Below are 19,456 nucleotides of genomic sequence, written 5' to 3'. Positions count from 1 at the left end.
TAGGAAGATAACATCAACTCAGATTTCACCCTAGCGAGGCCAAGGAAACAAAATCGGGATGATCGACCGAGAGACATTTAGCACTCCGCTTCTAATGTTCTCCTTGACGTGCTAGTGTAACCCATTCATAGATATGGTTTGATAACTAGAACATCAAGTAAAGGTCGGACTTCGGGAGCAATAGAATCCATAAGGAACAGTTACAGAGGTAAATCCTATGAAATCCTTATGGGGAGGTGGCCAACTTCCTCAAACAAGATACTACAATAATAGGTCTTCCGGCTGGGTGTGTTGGCCACGACATCCACTTTACCGGTTATCGAGGGACCAATATTATAGTTCTTGGGAAATATTCCAACCATCATATCTGCCTGAGACTCAGATCTGGTTGGTGTCAGGATATTCCAGACTCATCGAGTCTAGGAAGAAAAATGAAAGTTTGCAACACAAATCGACGAGATGACGTTGCGAGATTCTCAGGAAATGAACTACGATAGCAAGCTCCAAAACATGAGCTGGTTCTGCTACAAACATGTGAACACGTTGTTCCAGACAAGCATGCCCACATGGTAGTCTTACAATAAAACACTACCGAGTCCTGGTTGGGAGCCATCATCGAGGATATCAAAGTTCTTTCATAAGTCCGGATTAGCTCTTATGAAGATACTCCTTCTCCTTGAACAAATCAGTCAGTGGCTTGGTGTGCTAGGATATACATATGGAATGAAGATGATCAGTCTAACAGACCACAGAATTCTTCGCACGTGCATGACCGACTTGGGATGATTCCAAAGGAGCAAAAAACAAACTTTCTCGAATTCACGACGGCAGCTTACATCAAAATGCACGTGAATCAAAGGAAGTCACTCCTTTCATCAAACAAGTACTTCATGAGCTAGCATGAAGAAAATGCTTTCAAAAGTTTCCAACACTAACTTAATGTTCAACAACATCATGGAGGAGATAAGGATGTTGTCAATGGACTCAACAACAACTCATCGGAATTTCCATATCACTGGACTTCCACCATCGTGTGAACACGGTGATAGCATTGGTCAGACCCAAAAGATATAATGGTGTATGCTCGAGGGATCAACCACGAGGAAGACAACATTATGAACATCGTTGGTTCTGACTTGATTTGACGATAGCCCACACTCAAATCAAAGGATTGATAAGACGATAGGTCCAGCAACTGATCACAGGGACCAATCGATGAAGATATCATCTTTCTTCAACACACACTACACAAGAATATCCCTTTGGAACGAACTAAGTCAGGCAAGCTTTTATCTTCCAACCCTCCAAGTTGTCGTTTAGCTTAACCAACTAGCTCAGGGATATCTAACACCGATTCTTGGAGAGAAGGTGGTTCACAAGAAACCAACTTGATCACGAGCTCAACATAGCGGTCAGGTGACAACCTGGTAATACTTCCGAGAAGATCTTCGGAAATCACGAACCACCGATATGTTACTAAGCTCGAGAACAATCTTGCTTTTCAGGGCAAGATGATATGATCAAATGAGCGAGGACTTGACAAAATCCTAACTCATCAATCAAAGAGTGCACCAGGAAATAAGGACTAGGTAGCACGATCAATCTTAGAATGGTGATTCAATAACCAACATACTAAGAATGAAATTATTATCCTTTAGCTACCAAGCAACGAGGTTGCTGGGAGTATTGATTTCACACACCATGATTCACTTGTCGGCACTCCGGCTGCAACAGCACGGAACCGAGGAATGAGAAAGGATGGCGAGAAGTATCACTATGTCAAGAATTCACAAAAGGTGGTGCAATTCTCATGAAATTCCTGTCATAAAGAAGGTAATACTTCAGGGTAGAGCAGACCAGAAGCTGGATTGTAACTTGATCTGCGGAACACAACTACGTTGACCCAATCCTAAATATGGATGAGGTACTGGAGTTTGTTTCTCCAAGTCATTCAGGACATAATGGCTTGACGGACCACAAGAGTAATAAGCATTGATAACACGAATGCACAATTACTCCTGACTATCAATTGATAGACGAGGGTCAGAAGACAACTAAAGAGGGACAACTCAAAGGAACATACGATTTTCTGAGTTGTGGATGCATGGTTTAGCATGTCGAACGAATTCCACATATTTCTTCCGGATAACCCATGCAGAAAGGTAGAACTGGCAGAGTCACAATGTAGAATCGAGAACCCATCGAGAGCACTCTGATTGTGATCTTTCGATCATCGAGGAACATCTGCCATAAGCGGTTCATAGTATTTGGAAGAAAGGAATACCACGAACATCGAGGACTAATGCGAAGGTTACTAATAACCTAAAGGAACGAGCAAAACTATCAACATGAAGCAAGTAGGGTGAATCTCGGGTTCAAAACCCAGGGATAGAATACCTACTACTAAATGGCATCACGGGATGCTTTCGAGAATGATGGCCAGAATCATCACACTGGGAACACAAATCATGGCTAAATTACTAGATGATCCCCTAAGACACCTAGGGTCATAATACTAGCTCCAACATATATGTCAAGGCAATAAAGTACCTCAACTCACTGATTTGTGTGATTAATCTGACCAAAGGCACATCGGAAACAGAAGGAAGGGATTTGCAAATGCATCCGACTATTTAGAAACCTGGAATGACTCGGACAGCATAACGGCTGTAAATGCTCAGAAAGATTTGAGACATTCACAAAAATGGTGACATAACCACTCAGAAGCACAATATCAAGGTTTCGAGATCAACAGTTAACGTATGGAAGTAGTAGAAACTGAACTCAAGCTTAAATCCAACAATCTATAAGTCTACGGATTAGTAACACGTGATCCTGATAGAAAGAAGAGATAGCCTAGTTCTTAATCCCCGTAGGAAAGATAAGATGACTCAGATCAGAAAGGCATAAGGTATAAGGAGTAAAAAGAGCCTTACGTTCCATCCCACAATCAATTCCCTTATATAACTAAAGAATTTCTAGACTCAACTTCGACCAGTTTGGCTTGGTAATCCTACAGGCAGTCAAGCTCTGATACCAACGCTGTCAGGACCCCGACTCAGTACCACATCGATCTAGCATGTAACACATCATATCACTTTGCGGCCTCACGCACGGTATCCCCACGGGTGTCGCCTTACCTTTCCCCGGGACCGTTTGCGCCTTTTGGCACACGTATATGACAGTGTCGCTAGCATCCATATGATAAGGAGCCCGGGCTGACATGGCTAGTCGTAAACCCAAAGTGGCACAGACTTGCAGGGACAGGCATCCATGACCCAGCATCGAACGTGTCGGTCATCAGCGAGTGAATCCAGGCTGTAGCACTGGGCTAGCAGGACTCCGGTGAACCGGGCTGTAGCGGGCTAACAGGACTCCGGTATTCATCGCGTGACATTTCCCCGAAGGGACAGACACAGGAACGAAGAAGGACACATGCCGGCCAGCCTAAGTGTTCCGGAGCAGTAGCAAGCTACCATGGCTCAGTGAAACACTAGGAGACATTTCCCCGTAAGAGAGGCTACTAAAGATAAACAACTAGATGGTCAGATCCCACACATACCAAGCATTTCAATAACATACACACAATATGCTCGATATGTGCAAATACAACATGGCATCACAACATGACTCTACGACTCAAGTAATTTATTCATTAGGCTCCGAGGAGCGAGATATTACAAGCATGGGTCTCATGACCCAACATTCAGAGCATACAAAACAAAGCACAAGCGGAAGCTATCATGTCTGAGTACAGACATCTATAAATGAAAAAGGCTGAGAAGCCTGACTATCTACCAATCCTGCCGAGGCACAAGATCGTAGCTGAGGTAACAAGCTAAACGTCGAAGTCCACGCGAAACTACTAGTGAGACTGAAGTCTCTCTGCAAAACATAAAATAGGCAAACGTGGGTACAAATGTACCCAGCAAGACTTACATCAGATCTATCTACATATGCATCATTATCAACAAGGGGGTGGAGGGGTTTGACTGCAGCAAGCCAGCTTTGACTCGGTGGCTATCCTGAACTACGACTGCAAGTAACTCTTTTGAAGTGGCGCACACGAGTCCACATATTCACCAACCAATACACTACTATGGATCCGCTCCCGTCTCCCTACGAGAACGCCATCCATAGCACTCACGCTTATCTTGCGTATTTTAGAGTATCCACTTTCACTTGTCTATGAACTATGCAAGGGGTCCAAGTTTCCATATCCGAGGAATCCGGCTATTCGAATAGATGATGTTAACCCTGCAGGGGTGTACTTCTTCACACACGCTCCCGCCACTTACCGCCCTGTACACGTCATGTACCTCGGCAACCTTCAAGCGGAAGCCGGGCGAGGGAGTCGGCCACGACCTGACTAACCGAACAAGTCTCTAGTCCAGGTTTATCGCCTATTCGGGTTCCATCCGCAAGGAGATCCGGCCGGGGTGTCACTTACGGCCCCAAACGATGTGTGCAGGGTTCCCAAGCCCACCAACCGGGTGCCACTTGGTACACCGTGCCACTGTGCCTAGTCTGTCCCAAGCCCACCTGTACCGGGTGCCACTTGGTAGACTACTAACACTACCTACAAACACCAGAAACTAGTTGCAACTCCTGGACAGAGATCATGTTGATTAATAAGTCGAGAGGGGCACTTAAGCATTCCAATGTGTGGTAGTAGCTGGTCATGGATCACAAACACAGAACTCAGTTCCTGAGAACGGCTGCAATGAGACAACCCACCATGTACTCCTACATGGCCTCTCACCGCTACCTTTACCAAATCGTGTTCACACACTTAGCTCACACACATTGGGACATGTTCACACGCCTCTGATTCATCCCCGATGAATCAGACCTGACACAACTCTAAGCAGTAGCAGGCATGACAAACAAGCATGAATGAGTAGGCACAACAGGGCTCAAACAACTCCTACTCATGCTAGTGGGTTTCATCTATTTACTGTGGCAATGACAGGTCATGCAGAGGATAAAGGGGTTCAGCTACCGCAGCAAGTAACAAATATATCGTTGTTGTCCTAATGCAGTAAAAGAGAGCAGGAGCGAGAGAGTGGGATTTTATCGGAATGAACAAGGGGGTTTTGCTTGCCTGGCACTTCTGAAGATAATTTAGCTCTTCATCGGTGTCATCGATCACATCGTCGGTACACGTCTATCGAGAGGGGACAATTACCGGCAAATACAGAAAAACACGATCAATGCAATGCACAATATGATGCATGCTATGACATGGCAATATGAATGTGTTTTGGGCTAATGCACCTAAAACCAGATTAAATGAAGTTGGTTTGAATCCAAGATTTAAATTCAAACTCCATATGTGGTTATTTAAATGTCATTCACTTCATTTGCCCTAAACAGTAGTGATAAGTTGTTCTAACATGCATGAAAATGGTACAGATGGATTCCTTGAATTTTTCTGATAATTTTTCATATATAAATTATTTAATTTGGAGTTACGGTTGAATTTCTATGATTTATTGAAGTTTTAGCTATTTTCTGGAATTTCCTGATTATTTTTAAAATAAACTAAATTACAGAAAAGGAATATTGCGTCAGCATGACGCCGGGGTGACGTCAGCAGGTCAAAGGCGTCGACCAGGTCAAACCTGACCAGTGGGGTCCACTGGTCAGTGACCCAGTCAACTAACCAAGTTAGTTAGCCCTAACTAACTTAGTTAGCCGGGCGAGGCCCACATGTCAGTGGCCTATCTAATTAGCTAAGTTAATTAGCGCTAACTAATCTAACACTAATCAAGCAGGCGCCTGGGCCCACACGTCAGGGGGGTCAAACCCCGGGTCAACTCGCCGGAGTTGACCCGCGGCTCGTCGCCGGCGGAGCCAGAGACGGCAGAGGGGGTCGGAATTCCTCCTCCGGCGACCAAATCGGAGACTGAGGGGCTCTACGCGTAGCTGGTGTGTGCGCGCATCGAATCGTGGCATCTGTTCGTGCTGGGGAGGTCGGATTTGGCGACGGCAGCGGCGGCCGGAGCACGGCGAGGTCGGGGTTGGCGCTAGGGGGCACGGCAGGTCGCACGGGTGGGCGCGCTCGGCTCCTGGAAGGGTGCTGAGCACGTTGCCGTGCTCGGGGGTTAGCTACGGTGGCTCTAGCCCCGTCTGTGTCATCGCCGGCGGCGAGGAACTGTCGGCTCCGACAGCCGGGGTGGTTAGAAGGCGCGGACGGCACGGGGAGAGAGGGGAAATGGACAGGGGCTCACGAGGGGTCGGGAGAGAAGCTCGGTGGGCTCGGGGAAGCCTCTGCAACGGCGAATTGACGACGGCGATCTCCGGGCACCGGAGATGAAGACGACGACGCTCCGGTCGACTGCGGCCTCCTCTGGCCGCGTGCGTTGCGTGTGTAGCTCCACGGGGTCAGGGCGGAGCTCAGGGATGCATAGAGGGAGCGAGGGGGTGGCTGTGGCCCTGGTAAACGGCGTCGGCGGCGATGGGCGCGCTCGGCTGTGGTGGGGAACGGCGAGAGAGGAGCGAAGAGGGGAGAGTGCGGTGTCCAGGGGTCGAGGGGAGGCCGGGGAGGCGGTTGAGGCGCCGTGGTGGCATGGGATGCAGGCAGGCAGGGAGGTGGCGTGTCGCCACGGCGCGCGCGTGCGCTGTCTCCCTCCTCTACCTACTGGCAGAGGTAGAGGATGACTGGCATGGGCCTTGGTGGGCTAGGCCACCAGCTGGGCCAGCTAGGTGGGCTGCCAGGTAGGTCCAGGTGAGATTTCTCTCCTCTGTCTTCTATTTATTGTTTTCTATTTTGTTCTGTTTTGTTTTGGTTTAGGAAAAAATACTAAACCATTTTATAAAATCCTGAAAATAATTATGTGGCTAGAACTAAAATATACCAACCCACATAAAATGTTCCAGTAATTATTGGACATATATTATTTATATATCAAATATATATCCAATGCAAATAGCTATTTATTTAATTCAAAGGCCCAAAATAATTAACTCTGAGATACCAAAAATATTGTTTTGAGTTTTACCTCTTTGCAATATTTTCAGAGACTAAGAGGAGCATTTTCTTGGACTTCTTTGAGGAGATTTTAATGTTGATCATTTTTAGAAGGTTTCTGAGGCTTTGAAAATTCCTCAATTCAAATTTCATTTGAAATAAAACATGATGCTCACATGAGGTCTAGCCTAGTGCATTACCAGAAGCTAGGGATGTGACATGGGTTCAACATGGTGAAGCTATGAACGTCAATGTTATTGATTACGTGGAAGCAGCAGATCACCATCTTGATCTGCCTGATGCTCAGGTGGAAGAGGAGGAGGGGGTGGTGGTGGCGGAGCCAGTGAGTTTGACAAACATTGAAACAATGCTACGAAATGCTCGTGCGTTCCGTGAACTTTCACCTGCAGAAGAAAAATGGTGGGCCCGCATGTTGGAACAATGCAACGTGGCTTTCACCCAAGGAAATAAGCTGTCAGTATTCTCAGCTATTGTCGGTGTACAAAAGTAGGGGCCTAGCTTTTGACCCCTTTACTTATGCACGGGCAGTCAGAGCCGCCTGCCATGACCACACATGGGAAAGGCAAGAGAGGGAAGCCGGAGAAAAGCCAAAGCCACAGTGACAAGAAAAGCAAACAACGAAGGACCAAGACCACAAATGTCGCACGGGCAATGCAGGTTGCCCTGGCAAGGACCCTTGCCGAGGGCGGCCTCAGCAGCCCCGGCAAGATCCTTGCCGGGGCAGCCCATCCACACCCGCTGAGCGAGCCACCTTCGAGCCCACCAATGCTGAGTAGTCGCCTTGGGACAGGGTTCAGGAGGCACCTCCGTGGTGGCATGCAGATCTTTGTGAAGACAAAGAGCAATCAAGATCAAAAGAGGATAGGAAGGCAACCATCCCCACCGAAGAAACCCACAGCCCCCCCGGCAAGATTCTTGCCGGGGAAGCCGGCGCGCCGCGGCAAGACCCTTGCCGGGCCACCCGGCAAGGCCATCGCCAAGCGCCCTGGCAAGGCCACTTCCAGGCCCGCACCAGCCAAGTTCCTACCGCCGTTCGTACATAGCCGCCGACCCAACCAGCTGGCCAGGCACCTGCGTGGCAGCATGCAGACCTTCGTAGAGGCTCCACGACCGTGCCACCTCAGCTGCCCGCCTGCCTACATGACGCTGCATGCGTTGCTGGCCGGGGCGCGTGTCGAAGCCAGGAGGGGCAGCGACGGACGGGACGTGCCTCACCCCCGTCCCCCAATAAAGTGAAGGACACCTAAGCCCCGCATTTAATGCGTCTCATCCTGTAATGCTAGCGATAACCTCGCAATGCTGTAGCACTTTCCACCTCCTGTGTGCCACTTTGGCAGCCCCTTTCCCTTATAAAAGGAGGCCCATGGCATACTGAGAAGGGATTTGGCTCTTTGGAAGCTCGCAGCACCCGGAGCTAGTTGGAGATCTCAAGAACACTAATACAACCACCAATGCAGGATCGTAGGGTTTTACGCATCTTTGCGGCCCGAACCTGGGTAAATCCCATTTGTGCCATCCACTAGTCCCGCTCTTCTCACAATTCCATGCCCCGCAACCATAGAAGGGATTCCAGTGATCCCATTGGTGTCGTCTTCCACCGACAGCTATGGTCACCTTTCTTCAGGTGAAGACATCTGAGCGGATGACCAACAAATCATTTGATGTGATGTTGGCTGCTTTCCGCAAATCTTTCCCAAATGCGTCTGAGCTGCCACACACCTACAGTAAAATGAAGAATTTCCTTCGTGCAGTCAGAATTGGATATGATATGATCCATGTTTGTAAGAATAATTGTGTTCTATTCCGGAAGGATTATGCCAAATTAAGTGAATGTCCAAAATGAAAATCATCAAGATGGAAAGATGGCGATGCTGTGAAGAGGATTCGTCATAATGTTCTAAGATATTTTCCAATTATACCAAGATTGCAAAGGTTGTTTCGTGATGCTGAAACAAGAGAGGATGTACCGTGGCATTCTAGGAACCAGGAGTACAGAGATCAGAATGTAATGAGCCATCCATCTCATGGTAGTGAGTGGAAAAGCTTCAATCATAAACACAAAAAGTTTGCTGTTGACCCGAGAAACATTAAACTTGGCTTTGCTTCAAATGGATTTAACCCATTTGGCCACCAGAACGCCACATATAGCATGTGGCCAGTGCTTGTTATCCCTTACAACATCCCTCCAAATGTCTGCAAGAAAGAATCAAACTACATGATGGCCTTTCTTATCCCAAGTCCAAAAAGTCCTGGAAAGGATTTTGATTTGTTCATGGAGCCTCTTGTGGAGGAACTTCAATAGCTATGGAGGGGTGTTCTCACTCGAGACCTATATAGAAGCCCACCTGCTGATTTCTTTTTTTGTGCCTTTATAATTTGGTGCATCCATGATTATCCGGCTTTGGGCACTATGTCAGGGCAAACGACACATGGTTACAATGGATGTGTTCGCTGTGACAGGAATCCACTGTCATACGCAATACTTAGCAAGATCTGTTACATTGGACACCGTTGTTTCCTTGCCAAGGACAAGTCGCATCCTAGAAAATACCAAAGACATGTGTTCAATGCAAAGCATGAAAACCGTGATGCGCCAAAGAGGCTCACCACTGATGAGTTGCAAGTGGAATTAGAGAAGGTCAGGCATATTACACCAGGAAACCATCCTGGTAATGATAGCGGGAAAAGGAAGCGTGACAGGGCAGTAGAGAAATTATTGTTTACCAACAGGTCCACTTTGTGGGACTTGGAGTACTGGAAAGATTTGGATCAGCGGCATAATCTTGATGTGATGCACATCAAGAAAAATATATGTGATAGCATTATCGGCACACTTCTTAATATTGAAGGCAAGACAAAAGATACCTTAAAATATAGGATTGATTTGACACACCTGGGTATCAGACAGGATTTGCAGGTGCAAGATGAAGGTAAACCACGGGATATGGCACCAGCTGTGTACGTCTTGGACAAGGTAAAAAGAAAAGAATTCTGCGAGGTCCTATCACGTGTGAGATTCCCACATGGATTTGCTTCCAACCCTGAAAGGAGAGTCAGTGCAGATGGAAACAAGGTACAAGGGTTGGAAACTCATGACTGCCACGTCCTACTTCAAAGGGTTTTACCTGTTATCCTTATAAAGAGCAGTTGCAGAGTTGGAAGAATTCTTCAGGGAACTCTGCAGTAGAAATATCAGGATAGATGCTTTGGAGCGTCTTATAGACAAGATACCAACTATCCTATGCTACCTTGAGAAGATATATCCTCCAGCCTTCTTTGATGTGATGGTGCATTTGGCTGTTCATCTACCTGATGAGGCACTACTTAGAGGTGCAGTACAGTATGGCTGGATGTACCCTTTTGAAAGGCAGCTAGGCACTTTAAAGGGCTATGTTAGGAACATAGCTAGACCCGAGGGTTCCATTGCAGAGGCCTACATTGCTACATAAGCGTTGACATTCTGCTCAAAATACATTGAAACAACATATCAACTTAGCAAAGAGGTGGGTGAAGACAATCCCGGGCTCAATGTTTTTGATTATTATGTTCGAGTTACATGGAAGAGTCGACAAGAGGACAAACCTAAAGATTTGGACAAAATGGTTTGGTATGTGTTGAATAACTGTCCTGAGATACTACCTTATATCAAGTAAGTGCTAAGTACTGCAGCTTATACATCATAGTCTACTAAACTTGCAGCACATTCTTATATATTTAGATGTTTGACGCGATCACAATGTTGTGCAGCATCTACAAAAAGGAGTTACTGCCGCAAAATCCAAGAAACATTGACAAACTAGCTATGGCAGGATTTGGGAAATGGTTCCAGAGCCATGTAAGCTTTTGAATTGCACTGCCAGTTTTTTTAATATATTGAGTACATAAGATGATTAGTTTGTCTATTTTCTAACCATAGGTTAAGAAGATGCGGGAGGATGGGCAGGCAGTTGATGATGCCCTTAACTCACTAGCAATGGGTCCTGATACTCGGGTAAGACATTATGAATCTTGCGTTGTTGGAGATGTGTGCTACAACACCCTTGCATGAGACGAAGGTAGGAAGACACAAAATAGTGCCATCATGAGCACAGATGTGTATGACAAAGAGAAAACTGAAATGTATGCTAACATAACAGGCATTGTTCAGTTGCAGTATATCTCCAGTTGCGAGGATCATCGGTGTGTACAAGATAGCACAGATGTTCCTAATATCTTTGAGAACCATCACGTCAGTGACGCCGGCGAAAAGATTGCCTGTCGTGCTGTGGACATACAAGAGTTGATCAAGAAGAAGCCGATGTTCGAGGACGTTGAGGACGAAGAAGAAGATGACACCATGGGGAATTACGATTCAGACTGATACACAAGGCAAAGATGTTAACGCTGCTGCTGCAGATGATGATTACATTGCTTTTGTCGTATTTTCCTGCCAGAAGACGTTTTTTTATCTACTATGTGAAATTGTGTTTGCTATGACAACTGAAACCTGATGAACATGTTGTTTAGTATTTTGCTGTGAGAACATCACTTGTTATGTATCCTTATTTGTGTTTGGTGATTGTATGATGACTAAAACATGATGACATTGTTGTTTAGTTGTACTCATATTTGGCTGTGAAACTTGAATTTGATGACATAGTTTGCTGTTGGACTGCAATTTGCTCGACGTCTTCGAATGAGAACAAAGCTGACCTGACAGGGCCTCTGCTAATTTATTTATTTATTACGAAAAGGGCCTCTACTATTTATTTGTTTATGAGCAAAAGGGGATACCCCCTGATTTCCGTTAATAGAAACCATTAGATGTTCACAACACTACGCCCAACCTGCTACACAGGTTTCATTCATTACTAGTTTCAACAAAGTGCTCATGTCATAGCCACTGAATACATGACGAGTGCTACATACACTGCAAATAAAGAGACAATCATCCTACAGAGCACATCGATTTTTCCCATTATCTTCACAATCTCTTTCATCTCCTCATTGCTGTCAAGGCCGTTCAGCAGCTGTTGCTTGGCCATGATCAGAGGAACTGCGTCTTTAACCTTCTGCTCTGCATCTTCCTCTTCTGTTGTTCCTTCAGTTACTTGTCCAACACCCCAACCTGCTGGTATTGGGATTCCTCGGCTAACCAAATAATCAGCGTAGTTGCATTCCCCCACATCAGCAACTTCCCAGAAATACAAATCACACGAATATTTCCTTTTCTGCATGAATCAAATTGGAAGATCATCAACCAAACTATTAAAAAAATCAGCAACTGAAAGCAGCAGAACAACACTTAAACATATTATTACCCCATGATTTAGGCATTTGTAGAAGACTCGGCCAGGGTTGAGAATTGTGGTTGAGACACGATGGATGACTCTGCGTGATTTGCAGCAGTGGCACCACACCAACGGCAGCGGGTTGCGATGAGCAACCGACTACAGTGCGTGTGCCGGCGAGGGTGTGATGAGACCCACAGGCGATGGTATGGGTGGTGACTTGGCGCATATCTGGTTGTTGCCTGCTGAAGAGTAGGTGGACGAGCAGCCAACGGGCATGGTTGCTGCAGCCAGAGCTTCTGATGCTAGGCAGAGTAAGTAGAGAAGAGGAGAAGCGAACATTGGATATGTCAGCTTCATTACTTGCAGAGTAGCGTAGCACCATATATAGTCATAGTCTAGGTTTGGATTCGAACCAGCTACAGGAGCACATCTCTCTTTTTTCTAAAACTCAGCAACCTTTCTTTACTGGTACACTAGCTTGTTCTGTACGCCTTCTCAAGTCTTTGATTTTCTTTCCCTTTTTTGCAAGGAAGGAAGGAGGACAAAATTGAGAGTTCCTGGGACTTGAACCCAAGACCTCTCGGTTGAAAACCAAGGGTTCTAGTCACTTATGTGGTGAACGTTCCCTGGGATGAGGACGATAGATGAACGCAACGCAGTTTTAGTTGTGACAGAAGATCGAATGGTTGCAGTTTCGGGAATGTTATCAGGCGAACGAGCCCAGTTTTTTCTTTTCTTCCTATATATAAAAAGTATGCTACTTGGTGTCGGCTTAGTCAACAAATGATTGTGCCAACCTTGGCCGTTGGATTGACATTCAACGTCTGTCGTGTTTCTTCTTCCTCGAGCCGCCAAAGCCAAACCAGCGCCGGCGGGACCGCCTGCTCCCGCCTCCCACGGCTGGCTGTGCTGCCGCGCATGCATCGTGGCCACATCTCACCGTAAAACTCTATGCATCTTCCCTGGATCCTGTTCGTTCCCGTCCGAGGCCTCACCATCATCCTCTGCCTTGGTTCGCACGCCACGGCGCCTCCCTCCGGTGTTGTCAACATGGTCAACTACCGAGAGGAATAGGGAGATGACTGTACATGGTGAGGATGACAGTAGGGACCCAGCAGCACACACAGTAATTTTGTTTTTTAGGGACAGAGAAGGGTATCAACTGGGTTGTGCGGGAGCTGTGGCCCGTCTAGCCCAGGCTTTTATTTCATATGTTTAGCACATGACCAGCCTAGTTTGTTTTTTCCTTTCTGAAAATGGCTAGCCAGCTATTTTGTTTTTTGCAGAATAACCAACATAGGCCTACTTGCTTTTCTACGCCCTGCTGGGCCAGAAATCTTTCAAGACGAGGAGGGATGCATTTTGCCCAGAAAATGGGCTATAAGTAAAAAATAAATGGGCTATAAGTAATAATAAATGAGCTATAAAATGAAAAAATACAGCAAACAGGCAATCAAAATACTTTTTTCTTTCAGATTTTGATATTTTAAATTTCAATGTTTTTGTGCAGGTAAAATTTCATTGAATTTAAATTAAGGTATATTTAATTTTAAAATTAACTTGAATCTGGCTAGAAATTTTGGGCTATATGATGTTTGGGACAGATTTGGAGGCTGACTTGTGGGTCCACTAGGTTGACGTGTACGAAAGGCTTTGTCAACTTAGTCTACAAACGATTCTAGCAGTAGTGACCATTGGATGTTATTCCAACGGCCATGCTGCTTCTTCAATATCTGATCTTCTTGCTCCAACCGCCCAAACCAGTGCCGATGGGACTGCCTGCTCCCGACTCCCGTGGCCGGTTGTGCTGCTGCACAGGCCGCACCGCCCCACCCTACTCCATTGCTGGCCAGGCCATTCCTCTACTCACCCACACCTCCTGTTATTTTCTGGCGACGGCAGCCGGACCAGTAAACCCTCGTACTCCCCACTGCGTGGGCAACCATTGTCGAGTCTTCCCCGGCTCCGTGTCGTTCCCTTCCTAGGCCTCGCTGTCGTCCACCGCCATGGTGCTCTCGACGCGGCCTGGTCAACATGGTCAACGAACAACATCCATCGGACGCGGACTATACGTGGAGAGGCTGACAGCTAGGTCCATGGCCGCACACAAGGAAATGCCTCCTTATTACGCGCAAAATAATGATTCCTCCACCTGACATCTGGGACCCACCAGAAGGGCCTCTGTATTTCATGAAAAAAAGTGCCCCCCGCTGATAGGTCGGACCCAACAGCTATCTTCGCACGCAAGGAAGTGCCTCCTTATTACGCACAAAAAAATGAATACTCCCCCTACCAGCTGGAACCCAGCATAGTGGGAGGCTGACTTGTGGGCCTACCAAGTTGACGGGGACGGAGGGCTTTGTCAACTTAGTCAATATGAACGATTGTAGCTCCAGTTACCGTACGATGTTCATCCAACAGCCGTAGTGCTTTTTCAACCTCTGGTCTTCTTGCTCTAGCCGCCCAAACCAGCGCCGGTCGGGCCGCGTGCTCTTGCCTCCCGCGGCCGGCTGTGATGCCACGGAGGCCTCACCGCCCCCTACTACTCCCACCGCTGACCAGGCCATCCCTCTACTCACCCACACCCGTTGTTATTCTGCGGCGATGGCAGCCTCACACCGCAGCCGAGCCAGTGAATCCTCGTACTCCTCTCCACATGGGCATCCACTGTCGCGTCTTCCCCGGCTCCGCGTCGTCCCCTTCCTAGGCCTCGCCGTCGTCCACCGCCTTGGTGCTCTCGGTGTGGCATGGTCAATGTGGTCAACGACCGACTTCCATCGTAAGAGTACTTTACATGGAGAGGCTGACAGCTAGGTCCACGGCCGAATCAAGGAAGTGCCTCCTTATTACGTGGAAAATAATGATTCTTCCACCTGATAGTAGGGACCCACCGGATAGGCAACCGTATTTCGTGAAAAAAACGTTTCCCCCCTAACTGTTGGGACCCACCAGCTACATCTTCGCACGCAAGTAAGTGTGTCCGGCCAAAAAAAATGATTCGCCCCCCTGACTGCTGGGACCCACCGGCTAGATCTTCGCACGCAAGGAAGTGCGTGACAATCTGGACCCACCTGGTCGAAGCGTACGTAGCGTTATCATTCTGGTCGCAAACGTGTACATACATACTGATTGATGTAGAGGCGCGCACGTGTCGTAGTAGAGGCACGCACGTAGCATGTACATGTATGTAGAGTGATCAGGGTGCAAGAAAGTAAATACGGCCACGTACGTACATACAGGCGGGGTCTCGAACGCCTACTTTCGCGTACGTATGGCCAGGGCTCATGTACATGGCTGGGTCGGAACGAAGAAACTACGTCATTGTCGTGTTCATGGGGAGGCAACGGAATGCGTCGTGTTCATCGGGAGGCAAGGGAACACATGGGAGCCAACCGTCTTGGAGGAACAACCGATGGAAACGAGGCCTGGCGTACCGCAGAACAGAGGAAACGGCCTTGTGTTCGACTGTCCACATTTGAAACGATATCCTATGCATCAGGAGGGGTCTGGCGTACCGCAAAACAGAGGAAACATACTTGTGTTGGACCTCCTACGGTCGACACGGGGTCCTGTTGATCGGGAGGGGTGTGGCATACCGCAAAACGGAGGAAACGAACTTGTGTTGGAGCACCACGATCGAAAAAGGGGTCCTGTTCATCAGGAGGGGTGTGGTGTACCGCAAAACGGGACTCCACGACATACTGTTCATCTCCACGGTCGACCTCCTCCAGCCTCCACGGGTTACTATTCATCCACCATCGACCTCCTCCAGCCTCCACCTGCGACTGTTCATCCACGGGCTCCTGTTCATCCAGCCTCCACCGCGCGCTACTCCACCGGATACTGTTCAACCAGCCCTCTCCATGGGCTCCTGTTCAACCACCCCTCCATGGACTGCTGCTCATCCAACTCTCCACCATCTACTGTTCATCCAGCCCTCCACGGGGCCGTCCTGTTCATCCAGCCCTCCACGGGGTCTTGTTCATCCAGCCCCAACCGGCTCGATCGATCGGGGTCCTGTTCATCCAAAGGAAACACCACGGGGTCCTGTTCATCCACCCCCACCGGGAACTGTTCATCCAAACCCCACCAGCAACACTCACTGTTCATCCAGAGGTAGCATCGATTGGCTTCAGTTGGCAGCAGTGTCGAAGGAATCGCTCGATCAGGTTCAGTTAACGACCATAGATCGATCACTCGGGTTCAGTAACGCGTAGCCTGCAGTGGAATCGCTCGGGTTCATTAGGCGAACACCTCACTCGGGTTCAGTTAGAGCCCAACGCCTCGCACCCATGCAAACCTCCATGCATCACTCGGCCCTGACCACCCATCGTAACCGGGAACACCCTGATATTTTCCTCGCCCTCGCTTCTACCATGATTTTTTCCGTCATGAACGACCCAAAGAATGTCATGCAGCTGCGTCTCTGGCCCGCCCATGACAAAAAGCCCATTTTCTGTCATGATTTTTGTCATAAAAGTAGGAGCCCACGACATCTATGATGATACCGGGTTTTGTCACAATTATCGTCATAGAAGGGTCATAAGTATGACAGCAAAAATTTTCTTTTGGCCCAAAATTTCATGGATGTGTCTTTTTTTGTAGTGCTTATGGGACTTGCGAGGTTGCTTAGCTTGCACACACACTTGGCACTTGGAGCCCTTGACAGTAGTGAATTTCGGAATTAAACTCATATTGGCTAGCCGCGTCATGTAACCAAAGTTAACATGACAAAGTCGTGAATGCCAAATATTAGACATATTATTGTGGCAAACAATATTAATAACTTTAGTGCAAATATCTCACAAGGTATAGCCTTTCCCAACAAATCCACACTTGGAAATTACAACTTTATTGGACTAAAAAACCAACTTAAAACCATCGCAACATAAACGGGAACCACTAACGAGATTCTTATTGATGGGCGACACATGATGAACATTCTCCAGACACAGTCTTCCCTGAAGTAAACTTTAGATCGTCCGTACCAACACCTCGAACGATGGCATGTGACCCGCTCCCCATCAGCACGCGAGAAGTCCCTGTGACCCGGTAAGAAGAAAACATGGAGGCATCAGCACAAACATGTACATTGGCATCGGTGTCAATTAACCAATCAGAAGATTGAAATACTGAAAGGATGGTAGGAAGAATATCGTACCCAGATTCCTTCATATCAGTATCACCGATGACAACATTAGTGGACTTGCCGCTCTTCTTATGTTCGCGCTCCTCAAAGCGGTTAGGACACTTTAGACCCCAGTGATTAGGATCACCGCAGACATGGCAACGCCCCTTCCCCTTCTTATGAGAATTCTTTTTGAAGTTGGTAGAATGTGACGGCTTGTTCTTTGCATCAAACTTGCCTTTGCCCTGAGTTTGTTCTTGTTGTTTTTGAACTTGTTTGGCTGGAAGTTCTTCTTCTGTACCATGTGGGCACTAGAAGCTCCCTCAACAACTCAAGCACGTGTGTCTTTTGCTCTCACCTTCTCTTCAACATCAAGAGTGCTAATGAGATCTGAAGCGGAAAACTGCCGTCTCTTGTGTTTCAGGGAAGTAGCAAAATTGTTCCACGAAGGTGGAGGCTTGGCAATGATGCCCCCGGCAACAAATTTGTCCGGCAACACACACTTAAAATACTCAAGTTCCTTGGCGAGTGACTGTATCTCATGAGCCTGCTATACAACAGAGCACTCATTAGTCATCTTGTAGCCATAGAATTGCTCCATGACGTACAACTCATTGCAGGCATCCGAGGCACCAAACTTGGCCTCGAGCGCAGCCCACATGTCCTTGCCGTTGTCAAACGACATATACGAATCCACAATGGAATCATCAAGAACACTCAGAAGGGCGCCTTTAAAGAGAGCATCGATCTTCTCAAAAGCTTCCAACTATGCTGGATTAAGATCGCCCTCAGGCTTGCCCTTAGTGGCATCATAGCAGCACATTGTCTGAAACCAGTAGACTGCTCTCGTCCGCCACCTCTTATATTGCACCCCCTTAAAGGCAGGCGGCTTCAAATGCGCAACCAAACCACTCGGAGTAAATTGCCTATAATCAGGTTTTTGGACTGTTGGAAATACAAGCAAATAACTACAAGATTTATTCTAAATAAACAGAAAATAAATCATGACAATAATAGCAGAGAAACTAATCATGTGAACTAGCATAGTAGATGAATAGATCACATCTAGGGGACATACTAGAAACATGAATTCTACCACGATCTCGAACAAGAAAGATAGAATCACATACGGTGCAGTGGGAGCAGCACTGCCGGCATTGATGTTGTCAGCCATGTCATTGAGGAAGAGGTTGCTGAGGTCGGGGAAGAAGTCGTCGTTGGCGAAGTCGTCGCTGCCAGCAGTCATGCGAGTGCGCTCCCGAAAAACCTCATCGCCCATCTCCCGTACATGATCACGAGAGGCGGGGTTCTGGAGGCCTGTTGTCCCTTTTTGCAGTGCACACCGGAAGGAGGGACGGAGAAGACTTGCGTGGCAGTGCAATGCTCTGGAATGGTGGTGCAAAACCATACGATTCGGCAGCGGCTAGGGTAGACGTCTGCCTGACTATATAACGTGGACCGGGTAGGTCGTGGAGAAACCCCACGCCCAAGTAACAGCCCCACGATCCAAAAGGATCGAAAACAACTGAGTAATTAACACGTCCATTAGTTATTAGTTAATGACTTATTATTTATGCCCGAGCAGCAAAAATATAGACAACGTGCATAGCTCTGTCCTCAGCTCATTCCCGTGGCGCGGCGAGCGAGGAGGAGGAGCGTGCGTGTAGGTCTCCTCTTCCCATGCTCATACATGTGGCCCACATTGCACTTGGTGGGTGCGCCGGCCTATCATCTCCCCAAGTGGGAGAGTGAGTGTCATAATTTGTGGTAGAGGGGTACGCATTCGTGCAGCCTTTGCTAATTCTTTAAAATTAAATTTTGGTCCCTGGTTTCGGAGCTGGCTGAAGCTTTTGCTTGCTGCATTTTACATCCAGGGCCCTAAAGTCTTGGTCCTTAACATTCAGTCCTCATTTTGAGTTTTGCTTTAATTTATTTTTCTTCTTGAAGATATAAGCTTGTTAACGTAAACAGGGTAGTTCTGGACATCCAGAGACTGTCTGAGCTTCAAAGGACCGCCACACGTGTCTTGCTAAAAGTGGCAAACCACAATGGCAGCATGGG

The 19,456-nt window shown here is 47.4% G+C and overlaps 1 pseudogene; it reads left to right on the top strand.

The window, feature by feature from the left end:
* Positions 1-19,017: 19,017 nt before the first annotated feature.
* On the top strand, positions 19,018-19,192 carry LOC119282850 (annotated as a pseudogene).
* Positions 19,193-19,456: the final 264 nt, after the last annotated feature.

This window comes from Triticum dicoccoides, chromosome 3B, assembly GCF_002162155.2.
Source record: "Triticum dicoccoides isolate Atlit2015 ecotype Zavitan chromosome 3B, WEW_v2.0, whole genome shotgun sequence".
NCBI lineage: Eukaryota > Viridiplantae > Streptophyta > Magnoliopsida > Poales > Poaceae > Triticum > Triticum dicoccoides.
This window is presented reverse-complemented; position numbering and strand designations above follow the sequence as displayed.